Raw genomic sequence first — 15,787 nt, forward strand, 5'->3', positions numbered from 1 at the left:
ACCTAGAGAAAAATAGTATAATTACTTTCTCTAAATTTAACCAATGAATCCATTATTTGGTTTGATATGTCTCAATGTTGTGGTCACTCTCCCCCCTGGTTTCTTCTTACTCCTTAGCTAGGAAAAGCAACTTTCTTTCCTTTCTTTTGCACATAATTTGAGTTGGCCCTAAACATTTTCAGAGGCCATTCTTGATTGGAGTGCCCTTCTCATCTACTCTAACAAATTATACCACTCCTCTTTTTGTCTCATATATTCAGTGGTACTTTTTCTGTAAATATCTGATTCAGACCTTGACTGAAGAAAAAATGTATTTCAAAGCTGAATCTTTAACAAACCTCTTTAGAGCACTTCCATTCATTACACTCTAATAGCCAAGAGTTTGTGAATATTATAATCTATTTTGTTCCAACCAATTTTTTAAAAGATTTTATTTATTTATTTTAGAGAGAGAGCAGGGGGAGGGGCAGAGGAGAGGGAGACAGAATCCTAAGCAGATCCCTTCTGAGTAGGGGGCCCAACGGGGGACTTGATCTCAGGACCCAAGATCACCACCCCAGCAGAAATCAGAGTCCCATGCTGAACCAACTGAGCCACCAGGCACCCCTGTTCCAACCAATTTATATTCAATTTTTTTTGTCTTTTTTCTTTTCCTTTTTTTTGCACTTACTAAAGTGTAAGTTCCTTTCATTAACTTGAACCATTAACTTGGGAAACTGTCAACACTTCATATTATGCCTATTCTCTGGGGATGTGTAAAAACAAACAATCCATTATCATTGCTTAACAAACACCCAGAAGAGTACCAGGCACATAGTATGTACTCAATAATTATTTGGTGTCTGAAGGAGTTAAGGTGACATTTATAAAAGCAATACTGTTACATGGAACAAGAAAACCACATTTGAATTACTAGCAGCTATTTAATTATGCCAGTCCTTTCTTGTTTCAACACAGAGGTACACGAATTGAGGACTTAATTCTTTGTTTAATTCTGGAAGATTCAACATTGTGTCTTAAAGAATTCATTAGTTGAACGTAAGCATCCAGATCCCGTTCTATAGTACTTCAGTCAAAAAGTTTACCACCTCCAAGTTTTAGTTTGTAAACATTCCCAGGCCAGGAGTCAGGTATTGCTTTTTGCTCACCCAACTGGAATCCACTTCAGCCCTTTTCATTCAACCATCACTTCACAACATGCCCGCCTCTCCCGTGTCCTCTCACCCCAAACCACAGACAAACCAAGCAGGAAACCACAATTCCTCCAGCTTGTTGGAGAGTGCAACCCTAACTTTGAGGCCACAAGACACGTTTTTAACAACGGTTTCCTTCCTCTGGCCCGATTAGGTTTTGTCCGGACAATATTTTGCTCTCGCAAGACGCGCCCGTCGTCTCGGAGTCGATGACCGTAGCGTCCTGCCACTGAAGCCACCGAAAACTATTATAACAGCTTTCTTTTTTCCTCCAAACTCCTACACGTACTTCCTAAGCTCCTCAGTCGTCTAGAAGCCCCGCCCCGCGGCTTTGGCGCCGGGGTGTGCGCATGCCCGGTGCGCGCCGCCTGCCCCTGCCGGGCGCCCGGTCCGCCTTGGTTCCCCGTGGCCCCCGCTCGCGGCGTGCGGCTGGCTTCCTCCCCGACCGAGCCCCGCCCGGTCGTTTGCGGGCGCGCGCCCCTTCTCAGGCGGGTGGGCCGCAGGGTCGGGAGGCTTCGAGCGAAAGTCGATTGGCTGACGTGGTGGCCGCTCGTAGGGCCTCAGAAACTCTAGGCGAGCGCGCAGAGTCGGCTCTCCAGGCAGTGCCAGGCGCATCTCAGGTAAACAGGTAGGCTGGGAGGTTTGGGCGACGGAGAAAAGGAGGGTGGGCTTAGATCCAGCCCTGGAATTTCCGGCCGCAGCCACCTCGGCGCAAGAGGAGGGGCTGCGCGGAATCTGCGCCCGGTGAATGTTGGCCCCGCACGGTCAGGAGTGATGGGGCTCCCGCGAAGGTCAGCGTCTTGGGACCCGCAGGTCCTCCTTCTGGGCATAATTTCGGCATCCTCCCGTTTCCTATGACACGACTTCAGCTGAGCATTTATTCAAGGGTGTAGGTTTTTGTTTGTTTTTCCCTTAAGTGGCGGTTAGTTGGAGAGTTCAGGTCCTGGCTCAACCTGTGATTGACTGTGTGTCCTTGAGAGTCACTTAATCATTGTGTGTTTCAGTTCTCACACTTGTAAGTTGCAGCAAAGAATGCGATGCTTCCTTAGGCACAGAGAGCCGTGCTGTGGAAAGATACTATTAGAATTTTTGGGTTCACAGTGTCTGAGCCCAAATTTCTCTGGAAGGTGACACCACCCAACAGTATTTGTGAAGTATTTTAAGCTCCAGGGATGAAAGGAACTACATAAACACAAGGTAGCAGCATAATTAGGCAGGGTGGTAGAAAGAAAAAAAAATCTTTTTAACCCCCCACAAGAACAGGCTTTTTTGAAAAGCTCCTTTGAACGTGTTATGCACTGTGGCAGTAGACAGAGGTAAACCAAAACGAAGGGCCAAACAAAACACATTTCAAGGTCCCCCCACCCTCCAGATAACTTTAACATACTATCATAAATTATTGGCTTTTCGAAGTTTCTCCTTGGGATCTAGTGTGGTACTAACCGAAAATGACAGTTACATAATTATTTGGGTATCCTGTGCAGTAGTATACCAAGAAAATTAATTAAAATGAAGCTGACTTCTATATAAGATAACAAGATACCTCATTGATGAAAAGTAATGATGGCAAGTAAGAAAAATGAAAGGGGGGTGTACACAATTTTCTTTTAAAGGCATAGATTTTATAAAAATCTTTTTAGTGTGTTATTTTTTAGGGTATAATAGATACAGAGAAAACCGTATAAATCATAAGTGTACAACTCATTGAATTTTCACAAAGCGTACATATTCATGTATCTAGTACTGGATCAAGAAGGAGCATTACTTGCATCTTAGAAACCCCACTTTCTGTGACCCATTTCCAAGGGTAACTATTATGTCGATTTCTAAAGTCATCTATGAATTTACCTATTATTGACTTTATGTAAATGGAATCGTACAGTAAATAGTCCTTTGAGTCTCATTTTTGCTTAATATTATATTTGTTAGGTTTATACAAGTTCGGTAGCAGTAGTTCTCATGCTGTATAGTATTCCATCTAGCTTCTGGTTATTATGAATGGGGCTTCTATGAACATTTTTATAAGTACTGTTGACCCTTGAACAACATGAATTTGGACTGTAGGGGTCCACTTATGCATGGATTTTTTTCAATAAATACAGTACACTACTGTAAATGTATATTCTCTTCCTTATGATTTTCTGAATGTTTTCTTTTCTCCAGTTTGTTTTATTGTAAGAATATAGTATATAATACATATCCACAATGTGTATAAATAGACTTTATGTTATTGATAAGGCTTCCAGTCAACAGTAGGCTATTAGTAATCAAATTCTTAAGGAGTCAAAAGTTAAACTTGGATTTTTGACTGTGGGGGATTGGTGCTTCTAACTCCTGCATTATTCAAGGGTCAATTGTATTTTGGTGAATATATGTATACATTTATGTTGGATATACATATACCTATTGGTGAAATGGCTATATTATAGGATATGCAGGTATGTATTTTTGGTATATAGTACCAAAAAAGTTTTTGAAATTAGTTGTGTCAACACTCCTATTAACGTTGTTTGAGAATTCTGGCTCCTCCAAAAGCTTGCAACACTTAGTGTTGTTTTTTTCATTTTAACCATTCTGGTGGATTTATAGTGATCACATTGGGGTTTTTCCCTCATTTCCCTAATGACTAATAATATTTAATACCTTTTCATATGTTTATTGATCATTTAGATATCCTCTATTTCAGGGGTCATTAAATTTTTCTGTAAGGGGCCAGATAGTAAATATAGGCAGTCTTTGCTTTGTAGAGTTGCATTTAATGCAGTACTGTGTAAAGCTAGGACTGCTTGTATTTTAGGCTTTGCAGATCATATACAGCCTCTGTTGTATTTTCTTCCTTCCTCCCTCCCTCCCTCCCTCCCATCTTTCCTTCCTTTCCTTACTTCTTTTTTTCTTTTTTCTTTTTTTCTTTTTTTGCCTGCCTATTTGTTTGCCTTCCCTCCCTCTCCCCCTCCCTCCCTTCCTCCCTCCTTTCTTTCATTCTTGTTTCATAGATTGCTAAGACCTACTATGTTGAAAAATGACTGTTCAAAAATGACAGTTCAGGGACACCTGGGTGGCTCGGTCAATTAAGCGTTCGGCTCTTGATTTCAGCTCAGTTCATGATCTCAGGGTGGTGACATCAAGCCCCATGTCAGGCTGCTGCTCAGCAGAGAATCAGCTCAAGATTCTCTCTCTCCCTCTGCTCGACCCCCCCCCCCCCATGTGCACTCCTGTGCACTCTTTCTCTCTCTCTCTCAAATAAATAAATAAATCTTTAAGAAAAAAAAGGAAGACAGCTCAATCTTTAGCCCATTGGTGGTGGTGAAATTATTGAGAGGGGCTACATTGAAAAAAAATCTAAACACATAATGATGTTAAGTATTGCGTGCTATAGTGTTTTGAGATTAAATAATAGTATTAAGCAGCATGTGCTATAGCGTTTTGGAGTTAAATTCAAAATATCTAAGCATACTTTCTTTGCTTCTTATCAGTTTTACCTCAAGGCTAATTAGAGAGCTGTTTCAGGCTTCTCTAAACTGTTCTTATTACTCCTACTTTTTCCTATCCCTTTAAAGCCGATGAACAAAAGAGGTAAGAGGTGAGAAAAGAAAGGAGACAACCTTTTCTGATATTCTGATATTCTAATAGTCCCTAAAGGCTAGGAAGGGATAAATATCCAAACAGTTCTGGACACTTAGAGTAAAAAAGTATAAAAAGCATAAAATACTTCCTGCAATACTTTGAGATTCTTTTGAGCTGTTCCATTGTGGTATGGCTTGATTAAAATTTATATCTACCTGATTGAGTATACTCATAATTTGGAAGGTAATAATAGCCAATGGCTTGGGCCATGAAACTCAGCTGTGGCATCCCTGCTCATGGTGGAGGTCCTCTCTTTTTTAGATGCCCCATTAGGCTGCCTAGTTCATCTTCTCTTACTTTGGGCCTCCTGCCCTTCACTCAGTACCAAAAATACAAAAAAACTTTTGAGGGGCGCCTGGGTGGCTCAGTCATTAAGCGTCTGCCTTCGGCTCAGGTCATGATCTCAGGGTCCTGGGATCGAGCCCCGCATCAGGCTCCCTGTTCAATGGGAGGTCTGCTTCTCCCTCTCCCACTCCCCCTGCTTGTGTTCCCTCTCACTCTCTGTCAAATAAATAAATAAAATCTTTAAAAAAAAAACAAAAAAACTTTTGAAAGTGTCAGAACTTTCTTTGACTACTATTTCAGCCTATGTTAACATTTTTAGCTAACACTTTTTTTTTTAGGTGGTTTATAGGAGTGAATTTGGGAATGTATTTAGATATAAGCTAATACTAATGAGAGACTTGGGGGTAATCTCCCTCAACTTGATCTTTTCTTTGAGATAGATAATTGAGTTTTGGTCATTCTTACTTGATTGTTATGCAAACACAGATTTATGATAAGCCATTAGGCCTAGCTTCCATCACCAACCACTGCTGTCCTTAAGCCTTTCTTATATAGAAATTCTTGATCCAGTGTGGAGAAAGGGGAATGCTCCTACACTGTTGGTGGGAATGCAAGCCAGTGCAGCCACTCTGGAAAACAGATGGAGGTTCCTCAAAAAGTTGAAAATAGAGCTACCCTACAAACCAGCAATTGCACTACTGGATATTTACCCCAAAGATACAAATGTAGTGTTCCAAAGGGGTACGTGCACCCTAGTGTTTATAGCAGCAATGCCCACAATAGCCAAACTATGGAAAGAGCTAAGATGTCCATCAACAGATGAATGGATAAAGGAGATGTGGTATATATATACAATGGAATATTATGCAGCCATCAAAAAAAAAAAAACCCAAATGAAATCTTGCCATTTTCAATGACGTGGATGGAACTAGAGGGTATTATGCTAAGCGACATAAGTCAATCAGAGAAAGGCATGTATCGTATGATCTCACTGATATGAGGAATTCTTAATCTCAGGAAACAAACTGAGGGAGGGTTGCTGGAGTGGTGGGGGGTGGGAGGGATAGGGTGGCTGGGTGATGGACATTGGGGAGGGTATGTGCTATGGTGAGCGCTGTGAATTGTGTAAGACTAATGAATCACAGACCTGTACCTCTGAACCAAATAATACATTATATGTTAAAAAAAAAAAAAGAAGATGGTAGGAAGGGAAAAATGAAGGGGGGAAAATCGGAGGGGGAGATGAACCATGAGAGACTATGGACTCTGAGAAACAAACTGAGGGTTTTAGAGGGGAGGGGAGTGGAGGGATGGGTTAGCCCGGTGATGGGTATTAAGGAGGGCACATATTGAATGGAGCACTGGGTGTTATACTCAAACAATGAATCATGGAACACTACATCAAAAACTAATGATGTATGATGACTAACATAACATAATAAAATAAAATTAAAAAAAAAATTTTTGATCCAGTTATGCATTTATATACATTTGTTTAGACACACATATTCACACATATTTTGACAAATACCTTACTGCTTTATAATTACCACACAAAACAATTGTACTTATATGCATTGTTTTCACCCTACTTCTTGAACCAGTGTTGGAGTCATTACCAATTATTATGGTTGGTAAAGGGTATAAAGTAGACCTCATGTAGGAACAAATAGGGTATTTATGTAGTACAAATGTTTAATGGTACAGGACCCTGACTAATAGGGATATATCTATCAGTCCAGAGGTTGCCATTAGCTCCCTGGACATTGCCTGCATCATATTGTCATTGTGGACCTCTGGGACTCTGTATTTTCCAGGATTCCAGTGGGGACAAACCTTGCCTTTTCTTTTTGCAGTTTCTACTTTTAGATACTTCATTTAGGTTATATTTAATCTTGTTTTCTTTAAGGTGACTGTGTTTCTCTGCTACAATCTATTATTTGTTGCTTTTATACTTCCAGCAAATTTATTACTAGTATGTCTAAATATCTGGGACTGGGGATGGGCAGAGGCCACCTACAGAGATAGCTTTAGGGTTGGTGAAAGAAAAAGGTAATGCATAACATCAATTTTTGCTGCTCTTGTGAGTACTGTATTATTATTCTCAACTTCCTTTTCTGTTTCTTGAATTTTGATACTATTATAAAGAGGGGATGGGGCTGTTTAAGGGCATTTATTGCAAAAGCAACATGCTATATAGTGCTAAGAGCACTGGGCATAAGAGCAGAATAAGTGTGGTTTACTACCTGTCTATATTAACCTTTTCTGGAATTTGGCTCTCTCTTGTAAAATGAGGCATTTTGACCAAATATCTCTAATCCTTGGTAATTCTTTCCAAAAGACATGGTGGAGAAGCACAGAGTTTAGAATTTAAATGATCCTAGAGGTCATTTAGGTTATTCTCTCAATTTTTCTCAGTGAGAACATTGAGGCCTTGAGAGATTGTATTTAGTCACATAGTTACTAGAATCCAGTTCTCCTGACTTATTCCAGTTGCCTTTTCTGTATGCTACTTGTAAGAGCCTACCTTCTAAGATAACCCTGGTATTCATCCTCTGTGTAATCCTTTTCCCTTGAGGGTAGACTACCAAGAGGCTCACTTCTAATAGGATATGACAAAAGTAGTGGGATGTCACTTATGAGATTATGTTGCGATAGACTGTAGCTTCTTTTTTGCTGGCCCTTTCTTGCTTGCTCACTTCAGTGAAGCCATCTGCCAAATCATGAGCTGACCTATAGAAGGACCCACCTGACAAGGAATTGAGGGGAGCCTTTGGCCAATAGCCCACAGGGAAAGTTCAGTCACCCCCTGGGAGCTGAATCCTGCCAACAACCACTGAGTGAAGTTAGAAGATCTTGTCCCAGTTAAACCTCGAAATGACTGTAGCCCTGCCTGATGCCTTGATTACCATCTTGTGAGAGACCCTGAACTGGAGGTCCTAGCTAAGCAACACCAGATTCCTCAGGAACTGAGATAACAAATGTGTGTTGTTTTAACCTGCTAAGTTTTGGGGTAATCTATTTAGCAGCAACGAATAAGCAATAAATTGCTCTTAGTAATTTTTAATTTTTAATAAATTTTTAATAAAAAATTTTTAATAAATAGTTCACCCTGAAGTTTTTGTGAACATAACTTCAGTTTTTATCATTTTAAATATGTTTGCGGTTATGTTATTTTTACTTTTTAAAAATTAAAATATTAATCATTTAACTGTTCTGTATTTGTTTTAGTTATAACTTAATTGCTGTATGTTTGATCTCAAAACTGGCAACAATAAAGAGATGATTACTTTGAAAGTTGAGAATTACTACTTTGGTTGAAGGTTTCATTACAGTGGATGATTGATGAGACAAATTTACCATAGAACTCCTTTTGGCAGTTGACACAAGCACCTTTGATTCAGTTATTGTCTGTATTGAAGGTGTTTTTAATTTAGATTGTTTACTGTTTGGGCTATATATACTCAGGTCATCTACTCTTGCTTATCTGTAGTTTTGCATTATGGTGATTTGATTGTATATATAAATGCTGCTTTGAGAATTGCCTTTAGTATTCCTGGATTTATAAATTTTGGAAGCTACTGGAGTACAACAGGGATTATTTTGCTGGAACCCTTAATCCTGAATCTTGTTTTATTTTCTGTTGAAGTATACCAACATCCCCTCTTCATAATTTTATCTTGGGAATTTTGCTTCTGTGGAATAAGTGTTGAAAAACTGAAAAAAAAATGAGTAAATAAATAAATGATATAGATCAGTGAAATTTTAAAAAACTTTATTGTAAAATGTAATAAATGTGAAGAAAAGGATATAAAATATATGTGGACAGTTCAATGAATAATTAAAAAGTTAACACCCATAGTTTGGCTATTGTGGACATTGCTGCTATAAACACTGGGGTGCATGTACCCCTTCGGATCACTACATTTGTATCTTTGGGGTAAATAGCCAGTAGTGCAATTGCTGGGTCATAGGGTAGCTCTATTTTCAACTTTTTGAGGAACCTCCATACTGTTTTCCAGAGTGGCTGCACTAGCTTGCATTCCCACCAACAGTGTAGGAGGGTTCCCCTTTCTCCACATCCCCGTCAACATCTGTCGTTTCCTGACTTGTTAATTTTAGCCATTCTGCTGGTGTGAAGTGGTATCTCATTGAGGTTTTGATTTGGATTTCCGTGATGTCGAGCGATGTTGAGCATTTTTTCATGTGTCTGTTGGCCATCTGGATGTCTTTGGAAAAATGTCTGTTCCTGTCTTCTGCCCATTTCTTGATTGGATTGTTCTTTGGGTGTTGAGTTTGATAAGTTCTTTATATATTTTGGATACTAGCCCTTTATCTGATATGTCATTTGTAAATATCTTCTCCCATTCTGTCGGTTGTCTTTTGGTTTTGTTGACTGTTTCTTTTGCTGTGCAAAAATGAAGGGGGGGAAATCGGAGGAGGAGACAAACCATGAGAGACTATGGACTCTGAGAAACAAACTGAGGGTTCTAGAGGGGAAGGGGTGGGGGGATGGGTTAGCCTGGTGATGGGTATTAAAAAGGGCACATATTGAATGGAGCACTGGGTGTTATACGCAAACAATGAATCATGGAACACTACATCAAAAAAAAAAAAAAATTAACACCCATGTAACGACCATCAAAATATCTTGAATAATCATTGAAATGTTTAAGTCCTTGCTTTGTATATGGTTTTGTTTTTTTCTTAATGCTGTGTGAATATGAGTGTGCATGTGTGTGTGAGAGAGAGAGATGTGAATTCTGTGGTATGGTGCAATGCTTTATGTGTCTATTAGGTGAAGTTTGTTAATGCTGTTGTTAAAATCTCTTTCCTTACTGATTGTGTGTGTGTGTGTGTGTGCACGTGCATGTGATTGATGAATTGATGAATACTGAGAATTTGCAGTGTGTTAAATCTCTGTAATCATAGATTTATTTCTCTCTAGTAGTTCTATCATTTTTGATTTATTTATTTTGAAGTCATGTTATTAGAAACATAAAACTTGTAACTGGTCTGTCTTTTTATGAATTGAATCTTTTTTTTTCCCCACTAAGAACTTTTCCTTTTTATCTCTAGTAATGCCTTTTGTTTTAAAGTCTAGTCTGATTTTTTAGAAACTTTATTTTGAAATAGTTTTAGACTTACTTAAAAGTTGGAGAAATAGTAGAGAGTTCCTGTAAACTCTTCATCCTACTACTGTTAACACAATGCATTATCATAGTACAATGACCGAAACCAAGAAATTAATATTGTTACAATATTATTCACTAAATTATACACTTTATCCAAATATCACTGTTTTTTTCCATTAATTTTTTTTTGTTGTTGTTCTAGGACCCAATCCATATCTGATGTTGCATTTAGTTGTGTTTCCTGAGTCTTCTCCCATCCGTGACCTCTTTTGAATTTTGATATAGCTATGTTAGTCTTCTTTTGGTTAATGTGTGCATAGAATTGGATTTTTAAAAATTCAGTGGGACAGGGGCGCCTGGGTGGCTCAGTCGTTAAGTGTCTGCCTTCGGCTCAGGTCATGATCTCAGGGTCCTGGGATCAAGCCCTGCATCAGGCTCCCTGCTCAATGGGGAGCCTGCTTCTTCCTCTCCCACTGCCCCTGCTTGTGTTCCCTCTCTCGCTGTGTCTCTCTCTGTCAAATAAATAAATAAAATCTTAAAAAAAAAAAATTCAGTGGGACATCTTTGTCTTACAGTTGGAGCATTTGGTAACTGGATCATTAAATCCATTCGTATTTTGTATTATTCCATTTTCTATTTTCAGTTATGGAAATTATATATGGTTTACCATTCTTTTGTAGAAGCTGTTGCATCTTGGAATGTATCTTTTCAGACCTTTATGTATTTCCTTACATGTGTATATATACCCAAACACATGGTTTGGCTTGTTTGCTTTTTTATTTTAATATAACAATGGTAATGCTTTATTATTTTACAATACCTCTTTCATTTAGTAATATTTTATACATCTTTCTGTGTCAGTGTATATTATACACATACATAGTGTTTATAGTATATATATGTACCATAGTTTGTTTAACCGGACCCTAACTGGTAGACATTTATGCTGTTTCTAATTTTTTAATGGTATAAACAGCACTGTCATATATATTCTTGTATGTATAATTTTGCACCCTTTGCTAGAACATGGATTTCTAGAAGTAGAATTATGGAATCAGAGTTTACACATTTAAAGCTTTAATTGACATTGTGGGACATTCTTGTTATTTTTTAATGTCATAGCTTTTATAAAAACAATATATGCTTATTATAAACTCTTTCAAGCAACATAAATAAACAAAAAGGTGACTGTGAAACATTACCCCAAATTCAATCACCCAACCAAAACAACCTTCATTAAAAATCAGGTGTATAGCATTGTTTCTTTTCCTAAGAGTGCTCAATATTTAAAAATAAACAAAAAAGCCTACCCATTGGCACATGTTTGTGAAATTTCACCCACCAAGAATGAAAAAAAAACTCAAAAAACCAGAAATCTTGAAGGTTTCCAGAGAAAACAAAAATAGAAAAAAGAATTGAACGTGTGTCAACATCAGTCTTGACCAGAATTGTGACTATTTAACAATGAAGTAAGGGAAAAGAACAAAGATATTTTCAGGGGTGCCTGGGTAGCGCAGTCAGTTGAGCATCCTACTCTTGGTTTTGGCTCAGGTCCTGATCTCAGGGTCATGAGATGGAGCCCCACATGGGGCTTGGCACTCAGAGTGGAATCTGCTTGGGATTCTCTCTCCCTCTGCCCCTCCTGCTTGTGCATGCGTGCTCTCTCTCTCTCTCTCTCTCTCTCTCTCTCAAATAAATAAATCTTTTTTAAAAAAGATATTTTCAAACCTGGAAAGCCTTAGAAGTTATGCTCAAGCAAAATAAGTGAAAGAAAGGCCTGGAATGTAGGAAACAGTAAATCTAACCTGGGAGCACAGTGAATTGATGTTCTAGGAGGAACAGCTATATAGCTGGCCTCAAGAACATATGGTGCAGATTTAAGGAGAAGCCCCCTCAGGAGGGAGGTCTTCAGGAGAGAAAGAGGATTTCAGAGATACATAACTTTAGAACCTGTAGTTTTCTCTGTGGGGAGGTTTTTTAAAACTATGAATTCAGTTTCTTTAATAGAAACAGGACTTTTCTGAATATCTATTCTTACTGCACTAGCTTTGGTAGATTGTGTCTTTCAAGGAGTTTGTCAGATTTATAGGTATGAAGTTGTTTGTCATATTTATTCCCTTTTTATCTTTTTCATGCCTTTGGGATTACTTTAATGTCCTTTTCTTCTTCCTGATACTGACAATTTATGTCTTTATTTTTTATTTTAAAGATTTTATTTTATTCATTTGAGAGAGAGAGCAGGAGCATGGGGAGGAGCAGAGGGAGAGGGAGAAGCAGACTCTCTGCTTAGCAGGGATCTCGACTTGGGGCTCAATCCCAGGACCCTGGGATCATGACCTGAGCCAAAGGCAGACACTTAACTGACTGAGCCACCCAGGCGCCCGTCTTCTTTATTTTTATTTTGACCAGTCTGGCAAGAGGCTTACCAGTTTCTTTGCTTTTTTTTTTTTTTTTTCACGGAACCAGCTTTGGGTTTCATTGATTTTTTTTTTTTTTCCTAAGATTTATTTATTTGAGAGAGAGAGAGTGAGTACGAGGAGGGGGCAGAGGGAGAGGAAGAATCTCACAGACTCTACCCTCAGCCTGAAGCTCGATACAGGGCTTGATCTCACGACGCTGAGATCATGACCTGAACTGCAGCCAAGAGTTGGATGTTTAAGTGACTGTGCCACCCAGGCGCCCCGGTTTCATTGATTTTCTATGTTGACTTTACATTTTCAATTTCATTGATTTTTGCTCTTTACAGTTTCCTTCATTCTGCTTACTTCAGATTTAATTTTTCTTAATTTTGTATTTTTTTAAAGGCGGAAGCTTAAGTATTAATAAGAGGTCTTCATCCCCTTTAAAAATCTTTTTCTTCCTCCCTTTTTCATATATGCGCTTAATACTATAAATATATATAAATTATATATTTTAAGCTGATGGATTTTGAGAAACAGCAGGTGCATCCCCCTTCTCCCCTGAAGCAGGTCATAAGACCCTCATGTGAGAGGTGCCTTCCCTATACCTGGAGGAAAAGAACATCTTTATCTCCAAACATGGGGGGCTACCAAGAGGAATCCAAATGAACAGGCCTTGCTGAGTTTTCCTCATTTTATTATCCTTGGCATATACCTTTTTGTCCTATCCTATTTTTCCATGACTTTCTACTCTTCATCATATCTAGTATAAAAATGCTCACGCTTAACTCTTTCTTCAGGTCTTTATTTCCTTGTGAAGGTTCCCGTATCACATAAAACTTATGTTATACGAATTTGTCTGCTTTTCTCCTATTAATCAGGCTTTGTCAGTTTACTATTCAGGCCCAGCCAGGAACCCTAAGAGGGTGGAGGAAAAGATTTTCCTCTCCTACAGTGTCTATTTCATTATTTGTGTATTTTTATTTTTGTTTTGATTTTAGGAAGTAATTTCTTAGCAAGTATGATGTAATATCATGTAATTTTGTGTTAAGATGCAAGGATATAAGTGGTCATCACATAATTAGAAAATTTTTGCATTCTTACTCAGATGGAATTTGAAGGGTAATTTTTTACACATGCTATTTGCATTCAGGTGTTAAAATGCTGTTTTGCATTGAGTCTCAACCATATACATATAACCTAAAAAAATTTAAACATTTAAATTTGTTCATTTTAATGAAGTATTTTCTGAATTGACATATTTCTTCTTTAAGCAGCATGTCTTGATACTAATTAGTACTGTAATACTTTTATTATCTTTTAAATTTAATGTAAATCAAAGCCATTTCCTTAATTTATGTCAAACAGCTTATTACCAGCATGGGAGCTACAGACACTGTGTGATACAGCATATGCTATCCCAAAGTAGAACATTTTATTCAGTGGCATGAGCTGGCACAGTGGGCAAGATTATTGTAATTCATTTGGGGAGGTGAACAGTAATTTAGGAAGTTTACATACAAAAACTCACTGTGAGTTTCTTTGTGATTCTTTACTGGTAAGAAACTCAGGTTAGGATTTCATTGGCCCATTTCTACTGTCTTTATTTCATGCAGGTGACTAATTCCCATCCTCAGTTTAAAGTAAAATCTACGTACTCATCTTTAAAATGCTTATATTTTTGTTAGCCATTTTAGAATTAAAATCTCAAAATATTTGGTCACATGATTACTACTAACCAGTTGATTCTGAAAGCTCATGTTTGCTCTGCCTGCAAATATACCTTAAGAATTAGAGAAATTAAATATTTTCTTCACTGAAGTTTTTTGGAGTAGTTTTTCTTCTAAAATGTGTTCTTTTAGGAATTACTTTATGAAAAGCAAAAGATTGTATTATTTGCCTATTAGTGGATAAAAATTGAGTCTAGTATTTAACATTGCCACATTTAATAATGAGATTTCCAAAAAGCTGCCACAAAGATGTTCCTTCTAGTGCTTTTTGTAACAGAAAATAATGATGTTGCCATCCAGTGGAATATTAAAGTCAATGGTTATTGAAGTGTTTTGAAGAAAAATGCCTATGATATATATTATTACAAAAAAATTAAATATGTGTAGACATTGATTACACATATAAATATGTAAAAAATGACAAAGGGAACACACTAAGATTTTAAGAGTATTTTATATTTTGGTGGTGAATGTAATGGGTGATCTTTTTTTCCTTCTTTCTACTTTTGTTTTAGTGTATTTTGGACTATTTTCCAAGAGATGAGGTCATTTGGGCAGTACCTACAATTTGTGTCTAAGTGGGTTTTTTTTTTCTATTGTCAGTGAATTTTTTTACCAAATCAAGAATTCAGCATCATTTGACATTAACATTGGATCAGCTCCGACTTCTCCTAATGATTATGGATTAATTGTAATCCGTTTACACCAGAATATAATGATTTTTATGCCCTTTGAAATCTTCCAAGTGAGTTGTCAAAAGATAACGTAACATACTGATAACTTACGTACTTAAGTAATGTACTTACTTAAATATAAGTAATTAATTAGAAAAATGTTTCCTGTTGTTTTTGAGAAGTTTTAAAGAATGACCAGTAACTCTAAGATCTTATGGCTGTACCGCCTTCCCTTCCCCAGCTTTTACCTGGACTTTATTTTTACTTTGTCCATATTGTGTCTTCCCTATAAATTTAGACTCAATTTCCAGTTTCTCTTCAGTGTGTAAGAAACTTTGTCCAAATGTTTTGACAGTTCATAAGGCTCTAACTGTTCCAGCTCCTTCATTCAGACCTTTTGCACCCTTATTTGCTTGCTGAGAGCATCCCTGCTGCTCATAGGGATTCTCATGACTTTTAGATATCACGTTGCTCCCTATTGTTTCCCTCTCCTCCTTCCTGCACAGATGCTGGATATCATGCAGGTCTCATAGTTGTTGGTGTTGTATGTTGGTATTTACCTAGTTTGTGGTGGATATTTTGTTTATGGTTTCATTTTGCTATCCTGGTTGCTCTTGTTTTTATGAAGATAGTTGGGAAGATTCAAAAACTGCTGATTCCACCACAGTCTTCCCAGAATCTTCCTGGCTTTTTTACAAAGTTAAATTTACTCAGTTTAAAGAGTTGTCTTTTTTGAAAGTATGTTCT

The 15,787-nt window shown here is 37.7% G+C and overlaps 1 protein-coding gene across 13 annotated transcripts in view; it reads left to right on the plus strand.

Moving 5' to 3' along the window:
* Positions 1 to 1,551: 1,551 nt before the first annotated feature.
* MIPOL1 (mirror-image polydactyly 1) overlaps positions 1,552 to 15,787 on the plus strand; it is a 306,247-nt gene continuing 292,011 nt past the window's right edge. For 10 of the 13 annotated variants that reach the window (XM_078053587.1, XM_078053583.1, XM_078053589.1 and 7 more), the window contains exon 1: positions 1,552 to 1,813. The gene's annotated coding sequence lies outside the window, so the exon portion shown is untranslated. Of the gene's footprint in view, positions 1,822 to 15,787 lie in introns of all 13 variants that reach the window. The other 3 variants (XM_078053584.1, XM_078053586.1, XM_078053590.1) reach the window with 1 other exon arrangement.

The sequence above is a fragment of the Halichoerus grypus genome, chromosome 8 (assembly GCF_964656455.1).
Source record: "Halichoerus grypus chromosome 8, mHalGry1.hap1.1, whole genome shotgun sequence".
In the NCBI taxonomy this organism is placed as follows: Eukaryota; Metazoa; Chordata; class Mammalia; order Carnivora; family Phocidae; genus Halichoerus; species Halichoerus grypus.